At 42.1% G+C, this 24,154-nt stretch overlaps 1 protein-coding gene and 1 pseudogene across 7 annotated transcripts in view; one reads left to right on the forward strand and one right to left on the reverse strand.

Moving 5' to 3' along the window:
• Positions 1-7,545: 7,545 nt before the first annotated feature.
• Itgb6 (integrin subunit beta 6) overlaps positions 7,546-24,154 on the forward strand; it is a 127,749-nt gene continuing 111,140 nt past the window's right edge. For 4 of the 7 annotated variants that reach the window (XM_070022310.1, XM_070022333.1, XM_070022325.1 and 1 more), the window contains exon 1: positions 7,548-7,801. The gene's annotated coding sequence lies outside the window, so the exon portion shown is untranslated. Of the gene's footprint in view, positions 7,802-7,845; positions 7,944-24,154 lie in introns of those variants that run through there. The other 3 variants (XM_070022355.1, XM_070022341.1, XM_070022318.1) reach the window with 3 other exon arrangements.
• On the reverse strand, positions 21,155-22,360 carry LOC138836816 (large ribosomal subunit protein eL37 pseudogene; annotated as a pseudogene).

Consider the following 24,154-nt stretch of genomic DNA (forward strand, 5'->3'; position numbering starts at 1 on the left):
TTGCTTTGTATGTCCTCACCCACAGTATAACTCCTGCTTTCACTGTATTTGATGATGGTATAATTTGTGGAGGGGAAGGGAAAAAACAAATCGTTTAAATAGTGATACATGTGGACCCATTGCAACAATGAGATGTGCAAGTCGTTATGTTGAAAAACAAACTTTACAACTTTGGCCGGGGTGGGAGGGGTGTGTGTGTGTGTGGAGGGGAAGGGATAGGAAGGGGAAACAAAGGAGGAGGCAACAATGCTTGATAAGAAATGTATTCATTATCTTGCCCATGTAATTGTAACCCCTCTGTACGGTATTTTCACAATAAAAAGAAAGAAAGAAAAAAAATTCCTGATGCTCAGAGGCTGTTAGAACATGCAACCTAGCAGTTAACTCTTCAAAAATAAGATGGCCTCTCAAGGAAGTCAATGTTGACATTGTAACAGTGAGTGAGAAAGTGGCTGCTTTGAAAAATGAAGACAACATGTGAGGTAAACATTTACTTACTAACTCACTTGCTAATTTAGCAATGCTAGGGAATGAACCTAGGTCCTTGTACAGGCTGGGCAAGCACTCAGCCACCAAGTGATACCCCTACCATGTGAGCAAAAGCATTTAGAATTGTTTCTGAAAATAATGATACCTTCTATGTTCATTAATGTAAGTAACTGCCACCAAACACCTGTGAGAAATGATTTAAAGGAGTAAGGATTTGTTTTGGTTCAGAGTATCAGAGGTTTCAGCTCATAGAATGTTGGTTCCATTGTTATGAGCCTGTAGTAAGGCTGGACATTGGTGGGTGGCTTGAAGTGAAGCCAAGCTGCTCATTCTCATAGAAGACAGGAAGCAGAGAGATGAAAAAACCAGAAGGGGTGAAGGCCATATATACCTCACACTGACATGTCCAAATAACTTCCTTACACCAACAAGGCAAGTTCTACCACAGTTCTACCACCACATCTCAATAGACTATTCAAATTATGACTGTGTCCATGGAAAAATCCATTGATGAAAGCAGAATCCTTAGGATCCAATTACTTTCTCAAAGCCTCACCTCTGAACACTGCTTGCAAGCACATAAAACATAAAAGGGCAGGGGGGAACATCACATCCAGACCATCCAGACCAGTTGTGATAATACACATTCAAAAAACTAAAAAGTGGAATGCTCCCAACTGGTTAAAAATACCCCTACTGTCTACTTTCAGAGGGCTCTGAACATCTCTTTATCTCCATGTAAATATACTTCATCACTCAGATTTCTTTGCCTTCTAATATTTGTGGATTTAGTTAACAAGTAGTGCTTTTTTATTAGAAAAGGATTTGACTGATGCCAAAGCCGATAGAAATGTTTTAGGAAACTTTCAGCAGAACCTTTGCATAACTGGTAAATGGGTCCAAAAAAGAAATTTGGGGTCATGATTTAGAAAATACAGCCAACCAAGTCCTTCCTGCTCTTTTCCTCTAAGATTATCATTAGCTATGCCAGGCACTAAAACTAAACCCTCATACAGTATTCCCAGGTCAGTCAGAAGAGTGGGCACATTTGGTTGGACACTACCTCTCAGCAAGTTTTGGAAGTACTTGGAATATGTTAGGAGACTTAAGACACTTCCATAAGTGAAAATCCAAAGGAAAGCCTTCCAAAAACAATAGAGGGAGAAATGAGGATCAGCTTTTCCCCAGCTCCACATCCTGGCCAGGGATGGGCGGGTGGAGCTGCCATCTTGTCAAATTTTGCAGGGTCTTCCATACACTCCTAAGTGTCATAGTGGACCTGAGCCTTGGGATTCAATATTACCACGCTGTGCATTCCACCCTCTTCAGAGAATAGCCAGGCAGATAGACTGAGACAAATGCCCCAGAGCTCAATGAAGCATGCCTTCTCTTTACTGCCCCCAGCAAAACAAGAGTCTAGCTCCAGGCAGAGTTCTAGGAAATATATTTGTTTATTACCTGGCCTTTCAGGCACATGGCAGGGAAATGCATTGTGAAGTGGAAATATCATTATATGATCTTATTTTTCAGAATTGTTCACTGATTCTCATTAAAATCTGAAAGAAAAACAAGGGACCTTAGGATGTATTCACTTCTCTACAGAGTATCCTGCAGCCTCCAGCTTTCCTCCTAAAAGACAGTACAAATCCAAGGCACCAGCTCAGTACTGAAGGCTATACTCAAGCAGCTTTGGGTCCTTGTTAAAGCCTCCAGATGAGATGTCTGAACACTTGGAGAATCTAGCCTTCTTAGCAAGGTAATGTTAACCAACAACGATCCTAGTATCCATATGCAAAAATCATAGCTTTGAAAAAGAAATACGTGATTTGTTGATGTTTTAGTTTAATGCTGTTGTTGTTATTCTGTTTGTTTTTAATGTTCATTAAGGAGGGGGTAGGCTAATTAGATAATGGTATTTTATGGATGAAAGAGTTGAAGAGAGCCCATCCCTAAGTTCTGTAAATGCCACACTCACTAACTACTCAGTCTACTGCTTGGTTCATAGGGTGCCTTCTAAGCACCAGAGCCTCAAGAAGAATGGAAACATAAACGGATCTGCACCAAAGCCACCCTCTGTAGAAGCAATGCTGGCAGATCTTGCCAGATTACACAAGCATGACTTCCAGACTGGATCTCCTCTTTTTGTCCCAGAAAATAAGACAGTTATCCAAACCTTTGGAGCTTCAGGGAAGAGGGCTCCAAAAGAGAGAAGTCCTCTACCTGGTCCTTGGGTACCAGTTCCCAAAATATATATATTCTCTCTCTCTCTCTCTCTCTCTCTCTCTCTCTCTCTCTCTCTCTCTCTCTCTCTCACACACACACACACACACACACACACACACACACACACACACACACACACACACATAGATTTAAAGGGTATAAACTACAAAAAATATTATTGGAAAGAAAACAAAACCAAGAAGAGATAGCACACAACTCAGACACGGGAGTGAGCACATCGAGTGAGAGGTACACTGAGGGCTTAACAGCACAGATCTTTATGATGTAGAAGTAGATTAGGGATTTGACTTTAATTTGTCTTTGAATAAATGCTTCCCTTTGTTCTGAACACCTGGTCCACTTAATCATTCTTGCTGTTACAGTATTTGAGTAGTTGAGTAGAGAAATCAAGTTTGATCTGTTCAAATTTGGGTCATTATGACATAGATGTCTGAGAATCTCTTTAAACAAAGGATTGGTTCTGCCAGATGCTCCCTTTAAGACAAATGTCTTACCAACCTTGAGTTATATATTTTCCTTTGCACTTTTATGATTAAAACAATTGTTTTCTCAAGTGTTTTATTCCCAGGACAAGTGTCTGTCTTTATGATATCCTTGCTCACTTCCCAGAACATGCTAATTATTTAGGAAGGCTGCTCTCTTTCCTTTCTTTTTTTTGAAAATTACATATTGCAGCGTACTGAGGGAGAAGAATTAAAGCAAAAAAAATTTAGCAACTATGTGCCTTTAAACAAGCATTCATTGGTACAATGTTTATCTCCGAATTCCTGGCTTTTTTTCCCCAAGCCTCATTTTTCCCAATCTATACTGTCTCAGTCTCCAGTCATTCCTCAAGATGGTCTTCCAAATGGGTACTCGAAGGGAAGTGTCAGACACTCTCCAAACCAGAGGTATCTGTCAAAAACTATCTATTTCTGCTCCTTTCAGGAACAAAAGCTATCAGCCTTCTCAATGTAAAGAAAGTTGCATGCACTTTTAATCCACTCGCCTTTTTGAAAAATGAGGGTGAGGCTTTGATTTACTATAAGTTAACTATCTATGCTCTCCTGCCAACAGATTATTGGGCCGTGTGGCAGCCTTGTCCATCATGTTTTATGGTGAGGGCCATTCTCATCTTTGCTGGGGAGCAAAGAGTGGAATTTTAACTAAGCATTTCCTGTGTTTCATAGGCCAAAGTCAAAAGGCCACGTTCTGCATGAACAACTTCCAACTGGAGTTACTCACGTATATCTGAGTTTAGCTTAAATATTCCAGCTCTTGGACAATATTAAATATTAAACATCTTTGGTTTTTGTGTTTAAGACATTTCAATGTGCAAGGTAGACAAGAGCATTAATCAAATCATTAATCATTTTTGAGGAAACATTTAGCTTTTGAGGAATCAAAGCCTGTAGGACATTTTAATCTCCAGTCCAGCTCATGTTCTGCATCTTTACAGACCAACCACTGGGCTTGAAGACAAGCTTATCCTGAAGGGTTCATTAGCCTAGACTGTTCCTGTTATTTGAGGGACAGCTGTGGTATGATGGGACACAATGGGCTAGATCAACTTAAGAGGTGAGAGAATAGTTAAATAGACTTGGGGAAGTCATCCAGTCTTTCCCAATATCTCCACATCTGTGAATTACTAACTTTATAAGGTTTTATTAACCTTTAAAAGATACTAGATGGTATATTGGGTGGTGTCATGGTATTTCCCCAAAAGCACTTTGTTGTCTAGGCAAAAAATAAACAAAAATCCCAAGTAAATGTCCAATAATGATGGAGGTAGTAAAGAGCAACTTAGAGTCAAACATTGATTGTGGGAATATAAATTGGTATAACTCCTTTAGAAAACAGTTACAATGAAGACTGATTAAAATTGTCCTCTCTGATCCAATAATTTGTCATAAGGAAGTTTGTCACAGGAGATAAAAAAGAATAATTCAAGAAGAAAAGATGTGGAAATAGCCTAAATTTTAAGTAAATGAAGCAATGTTAAGACCCTTAGGTTATGTTTTTGCAGTGTTAAGTGAAGAAAAATGAACTCAAAACGCAAATCTGTATGATCACATCTTTGTAACAAATAACAAAAAAACAAACATTAGAAAGGAGAGAAATGGGAAGAAATAAAACACATGTCCCAATAGTAATTAGTACAACAGAACAAGAGGATGGTTTAGACACAAGAATTACTTGAACTTTCATCCCTCTTTAAAATAAACAAATAAATGTACGTGTGTGTGTGTGTGTGTGTGTGTGTGTGTGTGTGTGTGGTTTGGATATAGATAGATATAAATGATACTCAGTGCATGGTAAATAGATTTTTTTTAATGTCATAGCTTATAATCAACTAGAACATCTTGCTCAACTAACTTTCCAATTAACTAAAGTTTTTCCTTAATTAGCCCTGCAAAATAGTTTTGAAATATTCTCCCCAGTGGTTTTATCTTATTTTTCCATCCAGCTATCTGTAAGATGATAGATTTTTCAGGCTAGCACATTTGGCATCTGGTCAAATAGCAAGGGCTTGAATTTAGTCGTTGAGTGTCACGAGGCACAACATCAAAGGAATGTTCAAACATTGCTTCCCACATACTGCATGGCCCATGTCACTTAATCCTCAAGAATGCAGAGCAGCGGGTGGTGGGCGTCCATGGCAGGAGACCATGTGTGTTTCCATCTACAGGAGAGTAGGGGGGGGCAGGGACAATAAAGGGATGAGGAAGATGTGCTCTGAGCGTAGTCATAGGTCAATTTCAGAGAAAGCTCTTTAGCACAGTGTAGTGAATTAAACCAAAGAAGCGGGTACAATAAGCCCCTACTAATTTACAGAAGGAGAACAAAGCACACAAAACAGGCAACTTCATGCCTACTTGGTTTCCTAACCCACCGGAAGTATCATTTATTGCCTTCAGATGAAAGCCAACTGTAGTGGTTTACTTCTGTGATATTACAAAATACCATTTCTCTTTCCAGTATGTCCTACAGGCCTCCCTGTGGCAGAGTGCCATACCCCAAAGTGGAAGCATCCACCCAGAAAATGGAAGATCGTTCATGTTGACGCAAATCACGTGGGAGGTAAACTTTACAGAGGACGAACAAAACCATTGCAGAAAGTACACCATTCTTCCATTTCAAATGGAGAGATATTTCTTCACATGAGTTCACTTAATGATTAAAAGAAAAAACAAAACAAAACACCCCTTTGTTTAAAAATAAATCCAGACAGGCGTCAGTGGCTCACGCCTGTAATCCTAGCTACTCCGGAGGCGTAGTTCAAAGCCAGTCCAGGCAGGAAAGCCTGTGAGACTCTTATCTCCAATAAACCACTCAGAAAACTGGAAGTGGTGCTGTGGCTCAAGTGATAGAGCACCAGCCTTGAGCTGAAGAGCTGAGGGACAGCATCCAGGCCCAGAGTTCAAGTCCCATGAATGACAAAAAAAATTAAAATTAATAAATCAATCAAAATTATTTAAAAGCTTGTGAAATCAACAAAGCTTAGAAATAAGAGATATCTCAGAAATCATGGCTAGCATGGTGGCACTAACCTGGAATATTAGCAGTAGAAGGATGAAGCAGGAAAACCAAATAAATGTTCAAGTCCTGAATAAACCTGTATAGCAAATTCCATGCCAGCCTGGGCGCATAGCAAGACCCTGTCTCAAAAAATCAAAAGCCTTTCTAATCCCATTCACAACATACTCTTGTGAATACACACACACACACACACACACACACACACACACACACACACACACTTTTTGTAGATGAAGAAATGGCTCTGATAAGAATTTTTTTCAATACACACAGCCAGTGAAGTCAAGATTCACAGGCAGGTCTCTTGGCTTCTCTGCTGCCCTTGTTTCAACACTCCTCAAACTCCAAAGGGCAGGGGGGTGAAGCTGCTAGGCTCTGACTAGTGCTGTCCAGCAGGAACTCAAAAGCAGTTACATGAGGCAAAGTGCTTTGTGTCAGGCTGGAGTTAAAATTCTGACCGTCAATTACTACTGTGCATCTTTTGGCAGGACAAATAAGCTCTCTGAACCTCAGACTCATCTATGACACAAAGACCTTATACCTTGCTGCATGATATGGGGAGGGTGAGAATTAAAGGAAATAACTCATGTATGTCAAGTGGTGAACAGAGCACCCACACACCATGGGATCTTAATGAACACAGTCTCCATTATTACTATGCCCCTTACTTGAAGACAGACTCAAGTCCTGACCTTCCTCCTACAGCCTAGAAAAAAGATATGGTCCAAATCATTCATCCTTCTTGACAGATGCTGTGTGGTCATTTCTGTACTCAGCTTTGCCTGGCAGAATTGATCTAATTCAATCTGGACCACTTAATCCTTGGCACCATCTTTAATACTAATCTCACCAGTTGTTATTTTCAGTATCTCATTTACCCAAACAGGCTATTTTTTTTTAGATTAGTGATTTTAAATCTAAGCTGCCAATAAAATGGAATTATCTTGAAAACAGCAAAATCCTGCTGAAGGAATGTCAATATAAACACACACAAGAGGCAGTGTTGTATGTCACTGGCTTGGGTACCAGCTCAACTGTAAACTAAGCCAATGCTATTTATGGGAATTAATATCTATATTTGTTTACTGCCTCAGCCACCCTATCATCTGCTAGGTTTGAATGTCCTTTCAAAGTGAACTTGATCCTCCTGTTTCATATTTGGTCTCACTCCAGAGAAGTGAATGCACTGGCATAGTTCTGCCATTTGTCAGCCAGAAGCCTGGCTACACATTTGCTTGTCAATCTCAACCTAACCTATCCTCATAATGAGCACTTGGGGTTTCCTGTAACCAAGCAGACATTCTGTCATTCACCAGCAATAGCTTGCCATAGTGGTCGACACCCATGCGCCTTCACGAACCACCTCTCTAGGCCTGTGGAAGAAGTCTTCAAATGAATGCACCTTTTTTAGGGATGATGACACCAGAGAATGGTTAAAGTCTGTCTCTTACCACAATGAGGATAAACGGCATTTCTGCCAAAGGGTTTTGCTAATGAGTGCAATTCTACAAGGCCGCACATCCTGACACGAGAGGCTCTACCCTTACAAGTGAGTAGTTCCAGGGATGGCTAAGGAACTCAAGGCCATAACTCAGAGTGGGCACTCAGCTGGGTCATTGATTGCTTCCAACACTCTGCTTTGGGCAGTTTGTTCATATTGTCATTTTCACTGTCCCGCCATTAGTGTCCAGGTGAGTGTGACAAACCTCAAGGTTTGATCTTTATTAACTCGGCATGCCTTATTTCAAGTGAGTTCTCTGGCATTTGGATTCACGCATGCTTGTGTCACTGGGTGTCAAAATTGTTTCTATATATGTCATGGAAAATATAGAAACATATCTATTTCATATATATATTAGTTTGTTAATAAGGAACTGGTATAAAGGATTAAATAGTCTCTTGCTAAGATGTTAAGATATGTGTTTCTGGGTATAGTAATTGCTCACTTTTTATGTGACTCGTCTTCTTTAATAATGCTGGCATTTTTCAAAAGGCAGGAAGGGACTGCTAAAGAGCTGGGAAATTAAGCAAGAAAAATAAATCTCAGTTCTCACTGGCAGGTGCAGGATGCTTCCGTGTTTTAGTGTAGGAGTCACAGGTGAGAGACAGGGAAGGACTTCCAGTATGGATTATCAGTGAAGAGCATGTTTGTTTCTACGAGTGCCTGAAAATGCTGGGTTTCATTATCATTCACTATAAATATGACCACTAGTACTCTGGCTTTAGAAATCCACTATTTGTGAATAGTTATTCATCCAAATAATGTATCCTGTAAAACTAAGGACTCATAGAAAGACCTGGATTGTATTGGCTCTTAACATGTTGGAAATGAACAGAATGTAGATTCTGTTCGGACGGGAATAGTTTGTTGTCGTGAATTCTGAAGAGGTAAAGCAGCTCTTCGCTGTAAAGTCAATTGGTCAGGGTGTAAAGATTAGTGTATACCTAAGTAAAACCTTGTGTATTAGTAAAAGCAAAAATGCCTTCCTCCCAGTTCTTTTCAGTCCTTCTGTTGCCTCTTCTTTCTATCTGACTTACGCCCTCTAGTGTTTCTGGGATGAAGTACAGTGCTCGAAGTTCAATTGGTGAGGTATTTTTTTGAAATCTTAGTATTTTCCCCCAGACACCATACACTAAAGCAAACTTAATCACCCGATGTTTTGACCTGAGCTCTAGGTGACAGTAAGAATTCTTTTATCTGCAAATTTCAAAATTAGTAGAATCTCATATTCCAATTTCACATCCCAAAGGGGCATTTATATCTAATCTGATTGCTAGAGGTAACTTCTCCGCCTTTGAATCCTTCTATCTTAATTTACTTTTATTGTGGTATGCATAAGAGGAAAGGATACTCTAATGAACTAAAGCATGTAAGTGGGGATTTATTTGGCATATTTCCCAGGGGTAGAACTTACACTTTGATTCTTCTAAGTTACCTAAGAGGTTCAAAGTATTTTGACTCAAAGGGGAAAAAAAGCGATTAATTTTTTTAATGGACTCACAAAACCCAGGACACATTTTCAGATACAGAAGCCCTTAGTCAAACCAGGAGGGACTGACACTTGGAAAATGTATTGCTTATGAGCACTCCTACTTCACAGAGAACAAAATATATTTCCAGAGCCGTCAGCTGCTATGGTGTTACTTTGGAAACCAGCCACAGCTGATTAGGAGAACTAACTATAGGCCAAGGTCACCTAGGGATCCACCTACCATAGCACCCACACTTAACCACAGTGCCGGGGCCTGCCAGGCCAGGCCAGACTGCTATTTTCAGTGAGAGTTCCAGAAAGAAGGTCCTGATTGTCTTTCACACTGTTAGCATCCATGTTGTGCAAAACAATGCTGAACAAGTCTCAGTTCTATGCACTGATGACTTCTCTTTTTTTATCCTATCTCTTTTGGCACTCGCGCTTCAGGTTTACTGATACGTTACATCACAGTATTATTAAAATGTACCTTTAAAGAACACAAATCTCACCCATTCACACAGCTCTGCTTTGTCAATCGTATCACCCAGCACCTAAGTAGTAAACCTTGGGCTGATTTAGCATCCTTCACTCATCTTCTGTTGCCAGGCCTCATCCACTCACACTGACCAGAGTCTGCTGCTGATCCTCTCTTCTTCCTGGCCCACTATCTATCTGTAGGTCCACCATTCTGCTGAGATTGCTGTATAACTTTCCAGCCTCCTAGTCTCCAATTCACCAACATTCAAGCATTCTTTCTCTCAAAATTACAACCCAGAATACCTCTCTTTTTGTTTAAAATACTTTTATGGTACCATCATCTATAAGACCTCCAAATCTTCACAAAAAATCCTCTAGAGTATTAGGCTATTTTAGGCTGCTATAATAAAGTGCCACACACTGGGTAACTTATAATTAATAGAAATCTGTGAAGGCTGGGAAGTCCAAAATGGAACAAAAGCCTTCTTGCACAGACTATAGCAAGAGAAAGAAGGGAAAGAGGAGAACAAAGCCATCCTTCCATAAAGAACATAGCCTGAGAGAATGAACTCAGACCCAAAATCATGATAGCAATTCATTCATAGGACACAGCCTTCCCTCATGATCTCAGATCATCAAAGTCATACCTTTCAACACCTTTACAATGGTACAAAACTAAAGCTAAGTCTTGAAGGAGGTAATCAGAACATAGAACCTACACTGGCAGTCAAGAGTATTTGATATCCAGAGAAGTCCCCACTCACTCTTCCAGCCTTTTCTGGTTCTAGCTTCCAAAAGGTGATGTCAAAAAGTCTTGGGGAAAGGAAGTTAGATCTGAACAAGGATGTGTTGGGGCTTTTGGACTCATGTAGAGAGTCCAATTCTGGGAGACTTGGGAACCCAATGGCTGTTCAAATTAAGACAGCCACCATCCATAGCTCATGCATATACTATATTTCATACGCTCTCTTCTTTCATTTGATGTTGTTATATTCTGTTTATCTTTGCTAATTCCTAATGTGGATGTAAAATAGGTTAATCTGAAAAATTTGATGTTGAAATCAACAATGATTAGTATTATTGATCAACAATGTTAGACCTCAATAATCAAACACACTGCCTTTCCTAGGGAGTGATTCTAAGTTCTTTTTTATCAGAAGCATTCAGACAAATGCTGACCTTGAGGAAGAAGGGAGCTAGGACAGTGTCCTTGCACAGGGTTCTGGAACTGCCTGTGTGGATAGGTGATCCTCATCTCCGCAGCATGGAATAGATGGATAGGAGCAGGCAGATTTGGACCTTCAATTGGATTGACCCATGTAGTGTGCTGTGAGGTTTTTGGTTTGTTTTTCAATGACCATAATTTTGTGGGTTGGTTATTGGAGCTGGGCAAATCAGCTGGGCAGTTCATTTTTAGATCTTGGTTTTTTTTTTCTTCAATACTGATGGAGTGAACCCAAGGCCTTGCATATGCTAGGCAAGTGCTCTACCGCTTGAATTACATCTTTCTCTACTGGGTCAGATGGCTGGTGTAAGCTAAACCTCACTCGCATCTCTTATGATGAACAGGCTGCTAGAGGGTCTTCTCTATAGGGCCTTAAAGATTAATTTGAGCTTTTGTAGTGGCCCCATAGGTCTGGTGAGGCAGGAGTTGGTGAACCTCAGTCTGCAGGTGTTTTCCAAGTTTCTTGTAGTCTTATGGTCAGAATAAGTCATGTAGTCTAACTCAGAATCAAGGAATGGAGAAAAAGACTTCTTGATAGAAGTGGCCGAAGGTTGGAATCTTAGGAAAGCAGGAACATGTGGCATTTTACATTCATGTCACTTTGGAGGATCCCTCAGCTTCCCTTAATAATCAGTGCTCATGCATTGCACACTGCATTCTGCATAAGCTGATTTAACTATGGGATGGGAGAGCCCTCTCTGTCCAAATGAGCACAAAGAGAAGGCAAGCACTGCCCAGCAGCCACATGAAAAGCTTTGTTCATGCATGTTCATGTCCCTAAGAGGCTAGGAGAACACCTTGCCTTCATTGATGTTGGCCTGTCCATGGGGGGAAAATGGCAAGACAAAGAATCCTAAAGAGATCTAAGGGAGAGAAATGATAGCATGTCCCATGCTGTGTTTTGGAAGCAGGGCTTTTGAAAAATTTCAATATGCAGCATGTTAGTGGGGATAGTTCTCACTAACATAGCAATGTGCACAGGTGAACCACTACTTTCTTCCAATAACTACAAACTTGCCAACACACATAGTCTCCATCCACTTCTGTGGGCTACATCCAATTATTTCCAATTGATGAAGGAACTCTGGTCTCTTAAAAACAAAGTAAAAACTAAAGATAGATTCTGTTGAGGAAAGAAAATGCCTGTATGTTGTGCCACTACTTAAAGATGGTAAATAGATGATCACTGGTGACTCACACCTGCAATACTAACTCACAGTTCAAAGCCAGTCCAGGCAGGAAAGTCTTTGCGACTTTTATCTCCAATTAATCACCAAAAAGCCAGAAGTAGAGCTGTGGATCAAGTGGTAGAACACTAGCCTTAAGCAAAAAAAGCTTAGGGAGAGTGCTCAAGCTTTGAGTTCAAGCCTCAGGACCAAACACACACACACACACACACACACACACACACACACACACACACACACACACACACACACACACACACACACACACACACACACACACACATACACGTAAAAAATAAAAGTTTTAAAAATTGGTCTCAAAGTGATAGACTCTATGTGTAGATAGATATAGATAGAAAAATATACCTATATGTATCTATGTGGAGGAAAAGGTACCTTAACAAAGTTATTAAACAGCTTTGTTCATACATTTATTTATTCATATTACCTACCCAGCCCCCATAGTCATTTAGACTTTTACTTTTGGTGAACAAATACCTTATTTTCCAAGCTAAGTCTTGAACAGCTTGTAAGGTTTGATTACCTGTCACCCTCTGCATTGTGGGAAAAATGAAGGGATGTCAATTTATATCTCATTGATGGATTGATTGCTTGGATCAAGGGTATGAGAGAGGATACAAACAAGCCAAAGGGATCCCCTTTTTCATTTAGATAATATCTTGCTTGAGCCAATGGCTGATTCATAGCTAATCATTGGATCTTAACCAGTGACAGCTGGGGTTTACTGCTGTACATCCGCCTCCTCATCTTCATTCTTTCTGCAAAGGCAGAAAACAGAAAGGCCTGCACAGAGCCATCACACGCACACACACACACACACACACACACACACACACGCACACACACACACATCAAAGGCAACTGACACAAAAACTGAACAAGGAAAAGGCCTCCTGGCCCAAGACTGGCTTTGGGCAGCCACCTTCAAACACATGCAAAGTTAACCAGTAGGCAGCCTCCTCATCCCATTCTTTTAGGGGAGGAGACTGAGAAACAAGGCTCATTCCATTTTCCAAGTGGCCTATTGTGGTACAATGATGGAAGGAGTGACGTAGTCCATCAGTCAGTTATATGCCAAGTCATAGCAATGTTGGTATTTCAAGCCAGTATTTCTGTCTAACAGAAACTTCCTGGCATTTTTCCATTCCTTTAGCAAGACTGCAGTTGTAAATCAGCAAGTGTGCTGCTGCTTCAGGTAGGTGTCAAGAGCAGTCTGGAAGAGTCTCAGAATAATTTAGGATGTGTATTTAGGAAGGAAGGTCAGTTTTCCTATTTAGAACCAGAGCAGTATGCCAAACATGGTTTTGGAGAAATGCTTTAAATATCAGTCTTGGAATTTGAATTTAGGATATATAAAAACACAAAAACTCATACCTTTTTTTTTTTTAACCTTCATGAATTTTAGCCAGGTTCTTATCTCTGACCTCTGAGCATGCTATAAATATGGGAGGCACCTTAGAATAATCTACTTTGGATTAGTGAAAATCCCTTTTTATTCAACTCCTGAGGACAGTTTATTTGTAGCTGTAAGAGGAAAAGAAGATGGGTATCATTCTAACAGAAGGGGATTGAGAACAGAAAACTAAATGTGTGGGGAGAGTGTAGCTTCCAGTTTTACATTTTAATAACAGGGTAATAACATGCAAGAACTTTGACTGCCTGGACCTTCCCTTTTTATCTCTAAAATAACAGCGCTCTTCAGAGGAGAAAATGTAACAGAACTTTGTAGAATATTAAGAAGGCTGAATGAGAAGCTGCCATAGACCACTTTGTGTTGTTATCATAGGATGCATGAGACAAAGTGATTTATACAGGAAAGAGCTTTATTCTGACTCTCCGTTCCGGAAGTCCTAGTGGACACTGCCAGCATCTGCTTGACTTCTGATAGTTCTTGTGCTGATCCATGCATGTCAGAAAAGCAGAATAGGAAGGCCGCATGGGTGGGAAAGATGTAGAACAAAGAAGCTCAACCATTTTAAACAATAGTTCTTGTGGTTATTAACATCCTTTCAGGATTCACATTAATCCCTTCATGAGGATGATCAAGTTATCCATGGCCAAGTTACCCCTTAAAGATTCCAGGGCTTTTCACTATCATCATATCAGCAATTAAATTTCAATATGAGCCCTTGCTTGAGACAAACCATGTCCAACCCATAGCAGAAACCTTAGTACAATGGTTATTCAACTAGCAGCTACGTGGGACTAGAACTCACATGTGTCAGGGCTCTGCACAGAGTCCAGCAGCAGCTTCCCTCTGACCTAAGGATACTGGATTACTACAAGGCAGAATTCAAGTAGAATGTGAAGAGTTGGATCTAACAACCTCCCAGGTTCTACCTGTCCTGATTTGCCAAACGATTGGGTTACAGAAACAAGCCAAACACAGTAAGTGTTCTTCAGTGGGAAGAATCTAGTGCAGGAATTTATAGTTTGGAAACAACTCATGGAGAAGGCAGAGGAGAGGCTTGCCTGCTGTGGTCCTGGCCCTGTATCCTCTGCATCCTCTGTATCCTCTGTGTCATTCCCCTTAGGTCCCTCAAATGCTTCCTCTTCTACAGGGTAACTGTTGACTTCTTCTAAGAGACCCTCAGCAAACCCCTCCCCCTCATCAATTCAGATGTACTCTCAAGCCCCCCTACCATGTGCCAAGAGGAAGGACCACACCCTTGGAATCATCCTTCCTACCAAAAGCCCTGGGAAAGACAGAAACCTCCCAAGTAATATTTGACTCTGATGACACTGCTTAAATCATTAACATCTGGCAGCCAAAGGAAACACCCGGTCCATGTGGACACTTGAGAAAAAGGAACAGCTTCAAGCTTAGCCTTCCACGATGTCATGTGGGAAGGACATAGACAAGCTGCACACACAGCAGCAACACTCGGTACACAGCTTGTCCGCTGACAAATATTTACTGACCTGGTACAGTTGTGGTTGTAGACCTAAGGCCAAGATTTTAACAGCAACCATATTAAGCAAAGAATGTATGCCGTGTGCTAAGGGGGGGGGGGGGGGGGACAAGAATGTACAGCACAGTAGGAAGCGTGGGAAGAGAGTTTGAAGTTGGGTACGGGTGCTTTACTTCTTGAACTGCAAGCCTTTTACAACTTCAGTTACTTTTCAGATAGGGTCTTTCACTTTTTGCTCTGGCTGGCCTAGAGCTATGATCCTCTTATGTTCCTGGGATTACAGACCCTATTCTTTGTGATAGGATCTTTTTCTGGGGCTGGCTTCAAACCACGGTCCTTCTATCTTCGTTTCATAAGTAGTTGGGATTAGTTGGGATTAGTAGATGTGAGCCATTGTTCTCAGCAATATCTCAAGTGATTCAAGTAGACCTTTGGAAAATGGTATGGATAGGCAGCATAGCCAGTGCAAAGGCTCTGAGGTAGAAACATACTTGGGTGTGTCAGTGTAACATAACAAAGCTGGAGTGCCCCGGAACACAGTGGATTGAGGAAAGCAGAGACATGGGTGACTGAGAGGAAGCACTCATAGGCAAATGAGTGAAGTTGATATTCTTTAGAGAAAGATTGGGGCACTGTGAAGTGATATGACCTAGGGTTTCATAGAAACCCCCTTTGGCCTCTGTGTGGTGGGCCTCAAGGGTCACCATTTGTGTTAAAGACAACCCCCTTTCACTTTTGTTCTGGAAGATCTCAGAGCTGTTGCCTGCCAAGCTGGTCCATCTTTTCCCCTGCCCCCACCACACCACAACTCCTTGTTCCCTGGAAGCAAAGCCCCACCATGTGCCATCTGAGAAGCAGGTGGAGATGGACAGGGAAGGGGGGGCTCTCTCTTTCTGTTTGCAGACTTCCCTGTAATTCCAGCTCCACCTGGAAAGATCCATTAGAGCTAATTAACGACTCCCTTCAGTAGGTGACTCTTCACTGTGATTAATTCTGGGTCAGAGACAGAAAGCTCGTTCCATTATGGTTCTTTTTAAAAATTATTATCATTCAGGTTTCTAATACTGCCATGAACTGCGGGTGAATTTCTGAAGTCATGTTCCCTAGCTGTCACAACTTGTAATAGAAAAATTCAATTTATAAGGAATTAGGAGAGGCAGGAAAGGCATGCTCCTCGGTCTAGAACAAAGGAGATCAATCGTGACACAATGGCAGCATGACATCCGTGGACTTTGAAGATTCCAGGCTTCCTCTCCATTAATTAGAGAGAATCAAGAGTTCTGCTGGTTAATTATTAGCAGAAATTGCACTTTGCCAAAGCAGATGCCGACTCACTCCAGATGCCTCCAGCTGCCGCTCTGCGTGGTAATTAAACTGTGTGTCATGCAGCCCTAGCCCCAGCTTGTCGGCAAGTAACACACTTGGATGGCCATGGCCAGCACTGGCCACCAGGTTCAGGTGTGATCCCAGGATTCCCTACACAGAGACTCCAAGAGGCTGACATCACTTTGAATTTATGACCTTGGACAGGTAGACCTTTGAAAATCCGAGCAAGAAACAAAGGTGATCTACTGTCTGCCCTCATAATATGACTGTTCATCAATCAAGGACATTCACCTCCCAGGCTTAGCTGGTTCTCTTATAGTGTTGTTCAGGAATCAATTTACCTAAAAACATCTTGATTTTAATTTACAAAGGCACATATACATTGTATACAAGTTACACAGTGTAGAAATATAAAGGGAAAAATGTAGATTTCTCTGAGACTCTCCCCCCATCTCATGCTCCTGAGATATTGGAAGTTTTTTTCATTTATATATATATATATATATATATTGGGGGGGGGTCCAGTCGTGGGGCCTGAACTCTGGGCCTGGGCACTGTCCCTCAGGTCTTCAGCTCAAGGTTAGTGCTCTACCACTTGAGCCACAGCGCCACTTCCAGCTTTTTTCTTTTTGCTTATGTGGTACTGAGGAACCAAACCCAGGGCCTCATGCATGCAAGGCAAGCGCTCTACCACTGAGCCACCTTCCTAGCCCCGTTTTTTTCATATTTTGTCAAGATACTCAGTGCAACTTGGACTATTTTCCCAACTAGCCAGATTAGTAGACTTCAGGACATCTGCTTGATTTTATATCCATGAGCACCTTAGCTCTCCTTAGCTCTGTGACCACAGCTCTAACCTAAATTCCAAACCAAGATTTACTTGGATTTGATTGCATTGATGCAGGGTGCCAGGACACTGGCATTTATTTGCATGATCTTATTGGAGGGGTTTTGTTGTGTTTGTTGTTGTTGTTGTTGTTTGTGTGTATATGTTATGTGTGAGTACTAGTTGTTTGAACTCAGGGCCTGAGCACTCTCCTTTAGCTCTTTCAATCAAGGCTAGTACTATACCACTTGAGCCACAACCCTATTTCCAGTTTTTTAATGGTTAATTGTAGATAAGAGACTCTTGGGTTTGTCTATCTATACTGGCTTTGAGCCACAATCTTCAGATCTCAGCATCCCAAGCAGCTAGGATTACAGGTAAGAGCCACTGGCACCCAGTGACCTCCGTGTTTTTATGTAAGTAATGAGTGGTCAATCCAATACCACCAGCATAGTGTGAGCAGTGCAGCTGAACCCAAATATGCTGGGGCCAACCTTTAATCCAACCACAGTTACTGCTGGAGAAGAATGTGGAAGCACATGAGCATCATATACACTCTCAGTACTGCAGAAGTGCGCAGATGCCTGGGGCCTGCTCCCAACTCCTGGAGAAGGAAAGCAGGACAAAATGCTACCCTGCCAGACATTGAATGCTGTCCAGATTAGCCCCAAGCTTCATTTGCCATAGGTAAGGCAGCAGATAGTGCCAACTCAGTGACATGCCCTTCCAGACATTGGTTTCTTGGAGGAATCATCTACTCTTCAGAGCTAGGGCTAGACAGGACCTAGGGTATGTGATTGCCATTCAGAAGCCATGAGTAATGAGACTGTCTTACAAGTCTGTCCTCACATACACAGATTACCTGGGGTGTTCTGACATTTGCTGGCATGAAGACTCTTGGTTCATTTGACTATGTATTTATTAAAAGTATTTTAAACTCTACAGAGCACCAGAGCTGGCCTGGCTGGCTTCAGACCCCCCTCTCAAGTTACTAAAGTTTCTCCAACCACTTCAGAATCTTCCAGATCTAGAAGGTAATAAGCAAGTTTCCTACATTTCTATTTTTGTACCAACCAGTTCTGGGGCTTGAACTCAGGGCCTAGGTACTGCCCTTGAGCTTTTGAGCTCAAGACTAGTCCTCTACCACTTGAGCCACAGCTGCATTGCTGACTCTTTTAGAGTGTCACTGCCTTTCGTGCTGGGGCTGGCTTTAAACTGTGATCCTCAGATCTTAGCCTCCTGAGTAGTTGGGATTACAAGCATGAGCTTTCAGCACCCAGTTCCTGTACATCTTGATTATACTATTCACTACACCATTTGTAACTCATTACTAGATGGTCTCCTTGCTATAGACTTCTCTCCTTAAGGGCAGGGAGCATGTGCTATGTGTGTCATTTCTGTGAGCACCTGGCCAGAAGCTGGTACAGGTTTGAGCCTGCAGTCTTGTTTTGTTTACTTTTGGTGTGGGTCCTGGGGCTTGAGTTCAGGGCCAGGGTGATATTCCTGAGTTTTTGTGCTGAAAGTTGTATTCTTTCACTTGAGCCACAGCTCCACTTCTGCTGGGTACGGATTTGAGACCAGCTCTGTTTCATTGCACTTTGATGGTGTTTGTTTAGTTATGGGCTTTTGTAGTGGCCATGGTGACTGTTTCTATGTACATAATTTGATGCGGTGTTATGATTTCTAGGTTGTGGTACCCAAATACTGATCCAGGCATTTTGGTGAAGGTATTTTGGAAATCTACCATCTGACTTGATGATTACCCTTGATAATAAGGCAGATTGCTCTGATTCAAGCAATCAATTGAACTCACACTCAAGACTACAACATCAGCTCCGGCTTGAATTTCCAGGCTGCCTTTATTCCTATGGAATTTGGATTTGCTAGTCCTTACAATTGTGTGAGCCAATCCCTAAGAAACAAAGTCAACAAAACAACCACAAAAACTCTCTCCCTCATCTCATTGGTTCTGTTTCTCGAGACCAGTAACAGGACATGAATAGATCCATGTGAAGCACTCACCACCAAGTTCACTCCACACTTATTCTCTGAAGACCCACTACGTGCCAGTTGTATGCTAAGTGCTAGGAACAACACTTGGAAGAGGCTCTTTTAATCTTAGGGAGGGTTTACAGCAACACAGGAGGTGTCTTAAACAAACAGAGCCAGCCTAGATTTTTTCAGGAGCTAGACTCAGACAGTGAGTCACCTGCAGCTGCTGGTGCTTGAGGCCCTGGCATGGAGCCAAGAGGAATGAACCACATGTGCCAGATATCTAGGACACCCAGGCTGTGTAGTGCCAAAAGAGAAAAGAAGCAGAGCCCGGAGGGAAATGAGAGCAAAGAGCTGATGACGCTGTAAGCCCTTTAGGTTGAGAAAGCTTTCTCCCGACCACTCCCCAGAATTCTTCTTCCTGGGGTGGACTTCCACATGACTTCACTTTCTTTCCCAGAAATCCTGGGGTTTCTCATCATTCCAGGGAATGATTCCAGGCTTCAGGGAAGGCCTGTCTTTGGATCATTACTGAAAGTTATGACATTTCAATGATACAGGAAAAAATGGCTAGTGAGAGGTGCAGAAAGGGCTTTTGTTCTTTGTAGTTTCTCCTGAAGTAGCATTTTCTAATCATCTTTTATAGGGATGCATTACCCTGCTGGGTGTTCTACTGGAAAGGAAATAAGAGAAAGCAATGTAGAACAAGACCAATCAGGAAGATTTAAAGAGAAGACCAACATTAGCCTTTCTTATCATCTAAAGATGGTTGTCATGGGGCTCTGTTCCTGAGCAGGAACATGGCCACACCTTCCTCCTCCCCAAGGGATGGGTGCAAAGAGGAGGATAAGTTCTAAGCAGCCAGGGCTGCCCCTATGAGCAGCCAGGACTCAAAGCTAGGGCAGAATTGAGCGAGTCTTATAGCACCAATGATACATGGATAAAAAGACACTGACTACGGTCCATCATATTCAGCTCTTCATCAGTGTACAAATCTACAATGACTATGGCTAAAAGATTTGCAAGCACAGCCATTCTTGGTAATCCTTGAACTTTCATTTTCCAATTAGAAGCCCTAAGACAGAATTCTTGTAGTTTCCTTTATTTCAGGGAGCTGTGTATGTGAGGGCTTGTGCTGTAATCTGCCACCAATATTTGGAACCCTGAGAAGCCATCTCTAGCTTTCCAGGGACCACCTCTGGCCCACATCCACATTACAGACTGCATTAATGATGGCTCTTACCAGACGATCAGAATCCCACCTCAGCCTCACTCTCTCCCTCATCCACCTTCCCTTCACCCCACTTATCCATTCCCTGCTGCCACAGGTTTGGACTGAACTTTGTGCAAGTCAGAGATAATATCTGTCTACAAGTCTGTTGTTCTTATAGGTCTCTGAACTGCTCAAGATCAAGAGCTGTGACATTTCCTTTCTATGCCTCTCAACAGTAGCACCTAATAAATCTTCATATATTTTAGGTTCTTTGAAAAACAGCCAGTCTTTAAGACAACATTTGAAAACAAGGTTTCTGCTAGAATCCTGCATTGACCTGGGGCCTGACCTGTGACTCAATTCAGACTAAAATGATTTCACAATGAAACAGCTAACAATTACGAGTGCTAATAGCACTTCAAGTTTAGAGTCAACACACATGCGTTTCATATGATTTTGAAAACAAAACTGAATTATGTGAATTGTACAGTGGGAAAACTGGAAGCTCAAAACAGCATGGAAAAAGGTAGAATTGTAGGTCATATCAGCTAGGCTGGCTTTTTCTCACTCTGCATGGTACCTTCAAAGCTACCACCACTGCTGTGGCCTCAACCCCACTTCACTAAAATGCCCCTTCAGACCCAGGAGTCTCCAAAGGAGTCTCCGGCTCTGGGGCTTTCCCTCAGAGGTTCCCAGGAAGCAATTTCCAGGCCCACCAGAACATTTATTGTATGGCTAATCATTTAAATTCTCAAGATGAACCGGATGCTGCAACAGCTGCTCTCTTGGGTTTAGGTGTTGTTCCTTCACAGAATCCATGTCTGAATCTACGATAGACAATTTTAGGTGCCTCATCTGACCTGACCTCGTAGTATTTCGTCTCTTGGTCTTGGCACTCCAGTTATCCTTTCTCTTGCATTTTGCAGGGTAGCCACATTCGCCACACGTCGACTTCTGAAGGTGGTAGGCCTTAGAACCACAGCGGTGGCACAATGTGTGTGTCTTATTGCAACGCTTTCCAAAGGATGACATTCCCTTCGTCATCTTGCCTCTGCTGCCGAGATCAAAGAGCGAAATTTCCAGGTCTTACTCACAGGGTTCAGTTATTTCCCAATGAATCACAGTTGACATTTCCTCAGCTGAAAAAGATGCAGCTGATGTTGGAAGCCTACAGTGGAGATGGACAGGCAAGGGGACCTGTCCCACACCCCTTTCAGGGCTTACTCAGGAGGAGGCAGATTCCTGGGAGCTGCTTTCCCCTGCACAACTGCTCCTGTCTGTGGACTAACCCATGGATAGTACTTCCCTCCCACAGCCTCAGTGCTCCAGATGCAGACCCAAGGAGACACAGAGATACAGTATATCTCAGTCTCTTTCATATTTCTATAACTGAAAATGGTATTTTATAAAGATAAAGAGGCTGATTTTGGTTTATGATTTTGGAGGCTGGAAGCCAAGGATCAGATGAAGTTCTCATGAGATGTCACATGACGGATGACAACAAAACTTGGTCTAGGTGAGAAGAGCACAAAAGGAAAGGAAAAACAGAGAGAAAGGTCCCCTGGTGAGAGAGGTCAAAGGGAATGGACTCCCTTTATAACAACCAGCATGTGCATATTCAATAAGCAGTCCACTGAGAACTAGTCCATTAATCCCTTCCATAAAGAGCCCTAGGCAAAGTTATTTCCTACTGGACCCCATCTGACAACACCTTGTCACTGGAGAACAAACTTCCACACAAAACCCTTAGGGGACAAACTATCTCAAAACCCTACCTCTCTCCTGTCAGCCCTGACAGGGATAGCCAGGTCCTTCCAGCACCATTCTTGTGAGAGAGGAACAGGAGTGCCTTTGGTCTTGTCCCTCCTTCTCATTTCTATACCTGCTCGTGTGCTTGGGGAAAATGAGCCTACTGCAGCTTCCAAAAAGATTCTGCTCTTTGGTGGGTGCAGCAGGTATTCATTCCTCAGCTCAGCAGGTCCTCTTTCTCCAGGAGTCTGTTTTAGCGAGCGAGCGAGCGAGCGAGTGAGAGAGAGAGAGAGAGAGAGAGAGAGAGAGAGAGAGAGAGAGAGAGAGAGAGAGAGAGAGAGAGATGTTTATTGTAAAGGCGATGAATAGGAGGTTACAATTATATAAGTAAGGTAATGAGTACATTTCATTTTAAACACTGTTACACCCGTCCCTTATTTTCTTCTGCTTACCACTCCCCCAAGTTGTAAAGTTCATTTCCAACATAGTGTTTAGTGCATATCATTGTTGCATTAGTTCATCCTTTCTCCTGCTGTTTCTGTGATTCTCTTTCCATGGATCAGATAAACATATACAAGACAAAGGGTACAGAAAAGAAAAAGAAAAAAAGAAAAATGACTGCATACAGAATGTAATAAGAGCCTCTTGTTTCCAGTTCTTGGTGTTCATGTTGATATGCTTCATTATATAGGTCCTATGCTCTTAGCAAATGGGCTATTGTGATCCCCTGCTGAGAATCTCATAGACAAATTCTAGTTATTACAAATGATGCTCAAGCTACCAATACAATCATGTTTGTTGCAGTATTATTTACCATACTTAAGATATGGAACCAACCCAGAAAGACTGACATTGCCCCATTCATAAAAAAAATGGAAAGACCTGGAAAAAGTTATATTAAGCAATGCAAACCAGGCCCAAAGACATGTAGGTTGCACAGTTTCCAGGAGTCTTTGATAATCAACAATTGTCACCTGAATGGCAGGTGACACATTCATTTAGTCTTTCATTCCTGGCCTCATAGCCTCTTTAGGAAGAGGAAAGGAAAGTTCTTGATGTATGGGTACCTTGGCAAATGCTGCCCTCTCTCTCTCTCTCTCTCTCTACACACACACACACACACACACACACACACACACACACACACACACACACACACACACACACACACACACACAGCTGATTGTGGGCTGACAAGCAGTCCCAGGGGCCTCTCCTGACCCTCAGCCCTTCCTCAGGTTTCTCCAAGAAGTTGCTGCAAAGAAGCCACCATCTGGAAGCCTTAACAAGTGGTCAGAAAGGTGCAATGGGTCCTGGCAGCATCTTTGAGCTCTCTTGCTGATGGAAGCATACCAGAGCCCCTGCTTGGGGTCCACACATGAGAAAAACATGAGAGAGGGAAATTAATTTTTACGAAGTTTTAGACTAAACTGCAGAGAAAGTCTTTATCTCTATACTCTAACCCTGCCAGTGTTAGAATTTAGGGAAAATAGGAAATAAAAACTAGGAAATCAGCATGGGTGGGGCTGGTTGTGGGCCACTTACTGTCACCTGGAGACCATCATTCTTTTGGCATTAGGGTTCTTCAGGGGGCCCATCTTTACTCTGGGCATGGAATTTCTTGCAGGAGTGCTAGTTCCAAACACTCTCCCTGCCCCCATGACAGACAAACAACACTGAGATAGGTCTCTCACTACCAGAGGAACTTGGACATTGATTACAATTCCTGTTTTATCCAATGACAGGGGGCTTTAAATGAGATGAAGTGCTTAGGTTCACAGTGAGCACTACTTTCCTACTCTTAGGAAAGGTCCATCCAAGTCTGACTTGCAGGGAGGTCCTTGTGGCATGTACTCCTAGAGTAGAGTAGCTAAAAGAGGTCTGCCTAAGGACAACCTCCCATCACCTGGATTTGAAACATTCCTCTCACCATTTAATAATTCAGCAAGACTTTTGGCCTGGCTGAACCTTGTTTTCCTCCCATTAAATGGGACTTTTGGGA

The sequence above is a fragment of the Dipodomys merriami genome, unplaced genomic scaffold (genome assembly GCF_024711535.1).
Source record: "Dipodomys merriami isolate MVZ:Mamm:240054 unplaced genomic scaffold, mDipMer1.0.p SCAF_1, whole genome shotgun sequence".
Taxonomy (NCBI): Eukaryota; Metazoa; Chordata; class Mammalia; order Rodentia; family Heteromyidae; genus Dipodomys; species Dipodomys merriami.